The sequence below is a fragment of the Triticum dicoccoides genome, chromosome 5A, assembly GCF_002162155.2.
Source record: "Triticum dicoccoides isolate Atlit2015 ecotype Zavitan chromosome 5A, WEW_v2.0, whole genome shotgun sequence".
Lineage (NCBI taxonomy): Eukaryota > Viridiplantae > Streptophyta > Magnoliopsida > Poales > Poaceae > Triticum > Triticum dicoccoides.
The window spans coordinates 222,222,732-222,233,490 of NC_041388.1; positions in this window are offsets into that span (position 1 = coordinate 222,222,732).

Below are 10,759 nucleotides of genomic sequence, written 5' to 3' on the forward strand. Positions count from 1 at the left end.
ATCATCCACTCGACCAGGAAGCCATGTTACACTCGAGAGTCTTGAAGACACTCGACCGTACGGACAACCACTCGACTACCAGAAGATCTAGAGCCACTCCACTCTGCAACGGTCGGGATTTAAGTCATGGCCTTAATGGTCATTATGTAGTCTTATTACAGGCGTTACCAGTAACGTCTCCATCTTTATGTACCTTAAACCCTTTGTAACTGAGGGCGGGAGGGGTCTGGCGAACTCTATATAAGCCAACCCCTCCTCAGGGACAAGGGTTCGCACCCCCTGTAACATACATGCATATAATCCAGTCGACCGCCTCCGGGCTCCGAGACATAGGGTTGTTACTTCCTCTCAAAAGGGCCTAAACTCGTAAAACTCGTGTGTACAACTCCTCCATAGCTAGGATCTTGCCTCTACATTTTTACCCCCATTCTACTGTCAGACTTAGAACCACGATAATTGGTGCCCACCGTGGGGCAGGTGTCTTAGTGACTTGTTGGAGAAGTTGCAATTTTTCCGATCCCCTTCATCATGGTTTCAGGCGGAGGTTTGGCTGAGGGCCGCGAGATCCGTCTCGGCGCGCTCGTGTTTGTCGCTAACGACTCCGCTTGGCTTCGGGAGGCTCCACTCGACGTCGACGCACTCCCCATCCGCGGGGCAACGCACTTTCGTGCGTGCGTCCGCGTCGTCCTCCTACGGCAGCCGTCCACCCAGTATCGGTCCGCTCCTGTAGCTTCCCCCTCCCTGCAGCCTGCCGGAGTAAACGTTCCGGTCGATCGAGGCTTCAGCGGTGGGTGAGGCATGCGGTGGCTCGCCAGTCGGCCACCCCCAAGTCATGGCAATCGAGCCCGACGAAACTCTCTATGGCCTGTTCGATCTGTCGACTGCCTCCGTAGAGACTGCATCCGAGTGCGACAGCAGCGACCCTGCGGTGGAAGTTTTGATGCTCAATGGTCCACACAGTCCTCCTGGCTTCACCCGTGAATACGGAGGTGATGGGGGCGGCAATCCATCGCATGTTCACGAAGAGTACCGCCCCGAACCCCTCTCTTCGCAGCGGAGGGAAGAACTTCGCCGCCGGAACATGGATGCACTTCACACTCCTATCGTTGGAGAAACCCCTAAGGCCCAGGCCTTGGAGGAGGCGCGCCTGACCAACTTGGCTAAGCGCACTCGACTGGAGAACCTCCAGCACGCACTCGAGGAGCGTGCTCGGCAGTGTGCTCCCGAATCCAGTTGATGTCAACTTTTTCCACCTTCGACTTAGGTATACCGGACTCCAATCCAGAATCTCGCAGCTGCGGCCCGAATAGCAGAGTCAATTCAACCTTCCTAGTCAAAAGCTGGTCGAGGTTTGGTGCAGATCCGGGCCTTGCTCCGAGCCGCGGGTGAGCAGAACACAGTATTATCTCAGTCGCGGAATAGGATTCACAGCAGATCCGTGGTTGCAGACACGGTCCAGTCGGCTCACAACCCAAGATCGGCCCCGAGGTGTGAGGGACGTGGAGATCGACGAGATCAGTACAGAAGCCGCGAGCAGTATGATCACCGACTCGATTACGACGATCATTGTCGAGTTCCCACGCCTCCCCCAAGGAGTGGATCGTACGTGCCTCGGCAACAGGATGACAGACGCCCTCACAGTGGTGGGCGAAGGATTCCAGTCGACCCTAGGTAACCGGGCTTTGATGCGAGATCTATTCTCGTTCAGGGTCTGGTCGACAGAAACAGAGCCCACAGAGAAGGCCCCAACAGAGATTTTCCAACCAGCAGCAGAGTGCATGTCTCATGTCCAGAGTGCTTCAGCAGAGCCATCAGGGCTGCGGTGATTCCTCCCAACTTCCGGTTGGCGACTGGAGTTAGTAAGTTCACTGGAGAGTCCAAGCCTGATACTTGGCTTGAAGATTACCGAGTGGCTGTTCAGATTGGTGGTGGCAATGATGAGGTGCCCATGAAACACGTTCCTTTGATGTTGGAGGGCTCAGCCAGAGCGTGGCTGAATCAGTTAGCGCCTGGTAGCATTTATACTTGGGAAGATCTTGCCCAAGTATTTGTCAGAACATTTGAAGGTACTTGCAAACGGCCGGCAGGGCTGACAGAATTACAATGTTGCATTCAGAAACCGAATGAAACTTTGAGATATTATATCCAGAGATGGATCACATTGCACCACATGGTGGAGAATGTGTCTGATCATCAGGCAATTTGTGCCTTTAAAGAAGGCATGAAATATCAGGAGTTGAATCTGAAATTCGGTCGGACAGGAGATATGACTCTGACTCGGATGATGGAAATTTCCACCAAGTACGCCAACGGTGAAGAATAAGACCGACTCCGGATTGGCAAGCACAAAACAGTCGCCCACGAAACCGGAGGAGGAAACTCCAGTCGGAAGCAGAAGCGCAAAGCTGAGCCAGCCGCTCCTGGTGAAGCCTTAGCCGTGACTCAAGGGAAGTTCAAGGGGAAGCCCAAAGGGCCGTGGAACCCCAAGAAAGTAAAAGATCAAGATGGAAATGATGTGCTGGATTTACCATGACACATTCACACCAAAAAAGATGAAGAGGGTAATTTCCTTTACCCGAAGCATACAACTCGACAGTGTCGACTCCTAATCCAGCAATTCCGAGAGAAACAACCCAAGGAAAAGGAGAAAGAAGCAGACAAGGTTGAGGACGAGGAAGAGGATGATGATGGTTATCCCCACGTGAATTCCACTCTGATGATTTTCGCTGGCGTTGAGAGTAAAAGTCGATTGAAAGTCATCAACAGAGAAGTGAACATGGTCGCTCCGGTGACACCCAGTTATTTGAAGTGGTCCCAGATTGCCATTACATTCGACCAGTCCGATAACCCAGCGCACATAGCCACCCATAGGAGGCAAGCCTTGGTGGTCGACCCAGTAGTCGAAGGCACCCGACTGACTAAGGTTCTGATGGATGGTGGCAGTGGCCTGAATATACTGTATGCAGAGACGTTGAAGGGAATGGGCATTCCGATGTCCAGACTTAGTGAAAGCAATATGAGTTTCCATGGAGTCATTCCTGGCAAGAAGGCTGCATCACTCGGTCAGAGCGCTCTCGATGTGGTGTTCGGTGACTCCAAGAATTACCGCAAAGAAAAGTTGACATTTGAAGTTGTGGATTTCCAGAGTGCCTATCATGCTATTCTAAGAAGGCCAACTTATGCACGTTTTATGGCTTGACCATGTTACGTGTACCTCAAATTGAAGATGCCTGGTCCCAAAGGGGTGATCACTATCACTGGTAGTCGGAAGAAGGCGGAAGAGTGCTTCCAGAAGGCCTCAAAGATCGCCGATGCATAGATGGCCGTAGTGGAATTGCAAGAATATCAAAAAGATGCAGATCTGAGTGATTTGTTGCGAGCCAAGAAGCCTGCCACGGATTCAGCATTCTAGTCGTCTGGCGAAACAAAGTCGATTCACATTCACCCAACAGATCCCAATGCCGCTCCGACTCACATTTCAACCACACTCGACTCCAAATAGGAAGAAGCGCTCATTCAGTTCCTCCGTGAGAACTGGGACATCTTTGCATGGAAACCTTCGGACATGCCAGGTGTTCCCAGGAGACTGGCTGAGCATCGTTTGCGAGTCGACCCAAAAGTGAAACCAGTCAAAGAACATCTTCCATGGTCCGCCGTACAGAAGAGGAAGGCAATCAGTGAAGAGGTGGCTCGGCTTCTGGCAGCTGAGTTTATCCGTGAGATTTACCACTCCGAGTGGTTAGCTAATGTTGTCATGGTCCCAAAGAAGGAAGATTCACTTCGCATGTGCATCGACTTCAAACATATCAATCGGGCCTGCCCAAAAGATCACTTTCCTCTCCCTCGCATCGACCAAATAGTCGACTCGACTGCGGGGTGCGAGCGTTTGTCCTTTTTGGACGCTTATTCCGGGTACCACCAGATCTGTCTGTACGGACCCGACGAGATAAAAACGGCTTTCATCACCCCATTTGGGTGCTTCTGTTATGTCACTATGCCATTCAGTTTGAATAATGCTGGAGCCACATTCATGCGGATGATTCAGAAGTGCCTGCTCACTCAGACCAGTCGGAATGTGGAAGCATACATGGATGACATTGTGGTCAAGTCACATAAAGGTTCCGACCTACTGGCTGACCTTGCTGAAACCTTTGCCAACCTCAGAAGGTATGATATCAAGCTTAATCCATCAAAGTGCATGTTTGGAGTTCCGGGCGGAAAATTACTCAGTTTTCTCGTTTCCGAACGAGGGATCGACACTAACCCAGAGAAAGTGGGTGCCATACTCCGGATGAAACGCCCTGTGCGAGTGCATGATGTCTATAAGCTTACTGTTTGTGTGGCCGCCCTAAGTCAATTCATTTCTCGCCTCGGTGAAAAGGCACTTCCTCTTTACCGACTGATGACGAAATCAGATAAGTTCGAGTGGACTCCTGAAGCTGATGCAACATTTGCATAGCTAAAAGCCCTGCTTTCCACCCAGCCGGTGCTTGCTGCCCCAGTCAACAAAGAGCCTTTACTACTTTATATAGCAGCCATTGGACAAGTCGTTAGTATAGTACTTACGGTCGAGCGGGAAGAAGAGGGAAAAGCCTATAAAGTTCAGCGCCCGGTTTATTATGTTTCTGAAGTTCTGACTCTGTCAAAGCAGAGATATCCACACTATCAGAAGCTTGTTTGTGGGATTTACATGACCATGAAGAAGGTTGCACACTATTTCTCTGATCACTCTGTTACAGTCATCAGCGACGCTCCATTGTCAGAGATTCTGCACAACAGAGATGCAACTGGTCGAGTGCCAAAATGGGCGATTGAACTCCTTCCTTTAGATATCAAGTTTTTGGCAAAGAAAGCTATCAAGTCCCAAGTAGTGGCAGATTTCCTCGCCGAGTGGATCGAACAACAACTGCCGACTCAAGTTCACTCGGAGCACTGTACCATGTTCTTTGATGGGTCCAAGATGCTGAATGGTTCTGGTGCTAGGGTGGTACTGGTATCCCCCCGAGGAGACAAGCTCAGATACGTCCTCCAGATTCACTTTGATTCCTCCAATAACGAAGCAGAATATGAAGCACTCCTATATGGGTTATGTATGGCCATTTCATTCGGCGTCCGCCGCCTCATGGTTTACGGTGACTCAGGTTTGGTGGTCAATCAAGTGATGAAAGAATGGGACGTTAGAAGCCCAGCAATGACTGGTTACTACAATGCTGTGAGGAAGATGGAAAATAAGTTTGAGGGGTTAGAGCTCCATCACATACCCCGTCTGAAAAATCAAGCAGCCGATGATTTGGCAAAGATAGGTTCCAAGAGAGAAGCCATTCCCAGCAATGTGTTTTTGGAACATATTCACACACCGATAGTTCAGGAAGATCCTTTCACGGAAGAGCCCCCGCAGCCTAAGAGCGCCACAGATCCGACTGAAGTCGAGATCCATCCGTGGTCGATCTAATCATGGAGGTCCTGGTCATTACTCCCGACTGGACAGTGCCATACATTGCGTACATCCTTAGGAAGGAACTCCCAGAGGAAGAATAAGAGGCTCGACAGATCGTCCGTCGATCCAAGGCCTTTACTGTGATAAGAGGACAACTTCTCAGGGAAAGCGTGACTGGAGCCAGTCAGAAATGCATAACGCCAGAAGAAGGTCGAATGATCCTCAACGACATCCACTCGGGGACCTATGGTCACCATGCGTCCTCTCGGGCCATCGCGGCTAAAGCATACCGAGCCAGATTTTATTGGCCACGAGCAAATGAAATGGCGAAAGATATAGTCAATAGATGTGAAGGCTGCCAGTTTTACTCTGACATGTCTCACAAGCCAGCGTCAGCCCTGAAGACCATTCTCCTCGTCTGGCCCTTTGCTGTTTGGGGATTAGATATGGTTGGACCACTGAGAACTGGTAGGAGTGGCTTCACTCATGTGCTCGTAGCAGTCGACAAGTTTACCAAATGGATTGAAGCTAAACCTATTAAGAATCTTGAAGCCAGCACCGCTGTCAGTTTTATCAGGGAATTGACATTCAGATATGGAGTTCCACACAGCATCATCACTGACAACGGGTTGAACTTCAATTCTGATGAGTTTAGAGCTTTCTGTGCTTCTCAAGGCACACGAGTCGACTATGCTTCGGTCGCTCACCCGCAGTCGAATGGACAAGCAGAAAGAGAAAATGGCCTAATTCTCAAAGGACTGAAACCCCGACTGATGTGTGATCTCAAACACGCAGCATGCGCTTGGGTCGATGAACTTCCATGAGTTCTTTGGGGGTTGAGGACAACTCCTAATCAGTCGACTGGACGAACTCCTTTCTTTTTGGTCTATGGAGCCGAAGCTGTTCTACCAAGTGACCTGCTCCAAAACGCACCCCGAGTCAAGCTCTTCTCTGAAGAAGAAGCAGAACAGGCCTGACAAGATTCAGTCGATCCCTTAGAGGAGGAAAGAGAGATGGCCTTGATCCGATCGACCATTTATCAACAAGACTTGCGTCGATTCCATGGAAGAAACATGAGGGGTCGAGCCTTTTAAGAGGGAGACTTGGTTCTTCGAGTGGATCAACAGAAGACACACAAGCTCGCCCCTGCTTGGGAAGGCCCCTTCATCATCACCAGAGTTCTCCACAATGGAGCATACCATGTTTACAGTGTTGAGTATCAGAAAGACGAGCCACGAGCTTGGAATGCGGAGCTGCTCCGCCCCTTTTATACTTAAGTACTCGTTCGAATAAAGTGTAATAAGAAGTACCTTTGTAATTTGTTTATCAAAGACAAGAGCTTTACACTCCTCTGGCACGATTGTTGTTGCTTTTGTTTACGTCTGAAAACCCCCAGTGGGTGACTTAGCTGTGAATCTGTTTCGCCTAAGTTTTCAAACAACCTACCGAGTGGTGAGCCAGCCTCCCGCTCGGGGGCTTAGCTACGAACCCATTTCGCCTAAGTTTTCAAAATCCTACCGAGTGGTGAGCCAGCCTCCCACTCGGGGGCTTAGCTGCAGTCCAGTACTCGCCTAAGTTTGTAAAATCCTACCAAGTGGTGAGCAATCCTCCCACTCGGGGGCTTAGCTGCAGTCCAAGTACTCGCCTAAGTTTGTAAAATCCTCCGAGTGACGAGCAATCCTCCCACTCGGGGGCTTAGCTGCAGTCCAGTACTCGCCTAAGTTTGTAAAATCCTACCGAGTCATGAGCAATCCTCCCACTCGAGGGCTTAGCTGCAATCCAGTACTGGCCTAAGTTTGTAAAATCCTACCGAGTGGTGAGCCAGCCTCCCACTCGGGGGCTTAGCTGCAGTCCAAGTACTCGCCTAAGTTTGTAAAATCCTACCGAGTGGTGAGCAATCCTCCCACTCGGGGGCTTAGCTGCAGTCCAGTACTCGCCTAAGTTTGTAAAATCCTACCGAGTAGTGAGCCAGCCTCCCACTCGGGGGCTTAGCTGCAGTCCAGTACTCGCCAAAGTTTGTAAAATCCTTTCCCTAAGAACTACACCATAAATACAACATGCGCTCCATCCTTGTCTGCAAGGATGGCGAGGCGCAGGTCGACTTCAACCTTCTCCTCCGAGCTACGCCACAAATACAACGTGCGCTCCATCCTTGTCCGCAAGGACGGCGAGGCACAGGTCGACTGCAACCTTCTCCTCCGAGGTACGCCACAAATACAATGGAGCAGATCCCAAAAGCAATCGCAAGTATACTCAAAAGTAGTTCAGATAAATCCTAAAGTTCCAAGCAACAAATCAAAAGTACTCGAGCATCAAGCCCAAAGGAGTTTAATGGTTACGGCAACCACTCGGCATTCCAAGGTAAATTTAAGACATGTTTAAATCTCATAGTTTGTTCACTCGGCAGGAGGAGGGCTGGAGGGTGCGACGAATTCGTCCAAGTCGATTCCATCTGCGATCCGAGTGGCAGTAGCGTTGAAAGTCTCCATAAAGGACTAGAAGTCGTGCCTTTTGGTGTTGGCGACCTTGATCACCGCCAGCTTGTCTTCACGAGCTTCCTTGCAGTGGACTGTGACCAAGGACAACGCCACATCAGCACCACACCGGGCAGAGGACTTCTTCCATTCTTGCACTCGACCAGGAATCTCGTTGAGCCAAGCCATCAGAGATTCCAAGTCATTTTGAAGCGTCGCCCCTGCGGCATAGGATTTAGACCGGCGTGCTGACCTCTCTGTTGTGCCTAGGTAGGGTTGCAACGTGTTGATCTTTCGAGGCCGGGCATGACCCAGGAAAGTGTGTCTGGACAAAGGGGATCGAGCGTGTTCGGAAATGTGGTGCACCCCTGCAGGGAAGTTAATCTATTTGAATAGCCGTGATCTTCGGTAACAGGACAACTTGGAGTTGTACCTTGACCTTATGACAACTAGAACCGGATAGTTAATATAACACACCCTTCCAAGTGCCAGATACAACCGGTGATCGCTCTCTCACAGGGCGACGAGGGGAGGATCATCGGTTAGGATTATGCTATGCGATGATACTTGGTGAACTTACCTTCTACTCTCTTCTACATGCTGCAAGGTGGAGGTGGCCAGAAGCATAGTCTTCGATAGGACCAGCTATCCCCCTCTTATTCCGGCATTCTGCAGTTCAGTCCACATATGATACCCTTATTCCATTTGATACCATTGCATACATACGTAGTGTAGCTCCTTGCTTGCGAGTACTTTGGATGAGTACTCACGGTTGCTTTGTTCCCCCTTTCCCCCCTTCCTATACCCGATTGCTGCGACCAGACGATGGAGTCCAGGAGCCAGACGCCACCGTCGACAATGACTCCTACTACTCTAGAAGGGCCTACTACTACGTGCAGGCCGCTGACGACGACTAGGAGTAGTTTAGGAGGATCCCAGGCAGGAGGCCTGCGCCTCTTTTGATCTGTATCACAGTTTTTGCTAGCCTTCTTAAGGCAAACTTGTTTAACTTATGTCTGTACTCAGATATTGTTGCTTCCGCTGACTCGTCTATGATCGAGCTCTTTTATTCGAGCCTTCGAGGCCCCTGGCTTGTAATATGATGCTTGTATGACTTATTTTATTTGTAGAGTTGTGTTGTGATATCTTCCCGTGAGTCCCTGATCTTGATCATACACGTTTGCGTGTATGATTAGTGTACGATTGAATCGGGGGCGTCACAGCCGGCTGCTGGAGTTCACCGTAATGGCCTGGATGGCGCCCTGACGGAGGGATGTGGTTCCGCAGCCACTACATTGGAACCAAGTAGTACACGTGGCTTTTATCCACCATGGGCTGTGACTTCCACCGTGAGTCCTTTAGCCAGAGGTGTCTTGACCCTCTATAGGCAACAGCTGCATCACCTTACTCCAAGCGGTGTGTTGCATATGTCTTGCTTTGCGACTCTTTGTGAATGCTTCTTTGGGGTTCGCACACATTTTGATCTCTTCAGGTATTTCTTTGAAGCAGTTCCTTGTGATGAAGCCATGTACCTAGGGTAGGGTCATGGATCTGTCCAAGATACCCTCCCCAAGGACATCTCTAAAAGAACCAGAAGTAGTCGAAGAAAAATCATCATCCACTCGACCATGAAGCCATGTTCCACTCGATAGTCTTGAAGATACTCGACCGTACGGACAACCACTCACTACCAGAAGATCTAGATCCACTCCACTCTGCAACGGTCGGGATTAAGTCATGGCCTTAATGGTCATTGTGTACTTTTATTACAGGCGTTACCAGTAACGTCTCCATCTTTATGTACCTTAAACCCTTTGTAACTGAGGGCGGGAGGGGTCTGGCGAACTCTATATAAGCCACCCCCTCCTCAGGGACAAGGGTTCGCACCCCCTGTAACACACACGCATATAATCCAGTCGACCGCCTCCGGGCTCCGAGACGTAGGGTTGTTACTTCCTCCGAGAAGGGCCTGAACTCGTAAAACTCGTGTGTTCAACTCCTCCATAGCTAGGATATTGCCTCTGCATGGTTCGCACCCCCTGTAACACACACGCATATAATCCAGTCGACCACCTCCGGGCTCCGAGACGTAGGGCTGTTACTTCCTCCGAGAAGGGCCTGAACTCGTAAAACTCGTGTGTACAACTCCTCCATAGCTATGATCTTGCCTCTATCTTTCTACCCCCATTCTACTGTCAGACTTAGAACCACGACACCTTGTCTTAAGGATGGAAAAATTTCTTCATGCGGCGGTGCCGTCGTCCATCCTTGTCTAGGCTCCAATTATTTTGAGCTGGCGATCGCCCTTCATCCTGAGTCGTGGAAGTGCAGGTGGTTTTATGCCCTGAATAACTCCTTCAACCCTGACGACCCCGGGCTGTCTGAGTTAGCCAACGAGCCTTGCTGGCACAAGCCAGAGTGGAGACTGAAGACCGATTTCTCCTCGGAGACCGACCTTCTGATAGATGCGGTCTTTCGTCTACAGGAGAAAGGGCTCTCCGAGCTGCAGATCTTGAAGACCTGGGTGGAGAAGAATGTTCAGCCCTTGTGGTGGATTCCCATATATGATTATTGAGGGCTGGGTAACCCCAGCCGCCTGCTTTGGTGGGAGCTTTCAGAGAGCAAGGTCGAAGACTGTCTACACCTGCTGACTGGCCTCCCGCTCGGGGAGATCCACGTGGAGGTCTCTATGAAGCCCTACAACCAAGTGAATCTGTCGTCTCCGATAAGTTGCAGGTGTCCACTTTTTCTGTTGTATTGTGGATGACCCTACTATGCTTTGTCCTAACCCTCTAGCGTTATTTTTCCTTCTTCGGCCAGTCTTTCACGCATTTGCGGAGTAGTGCCC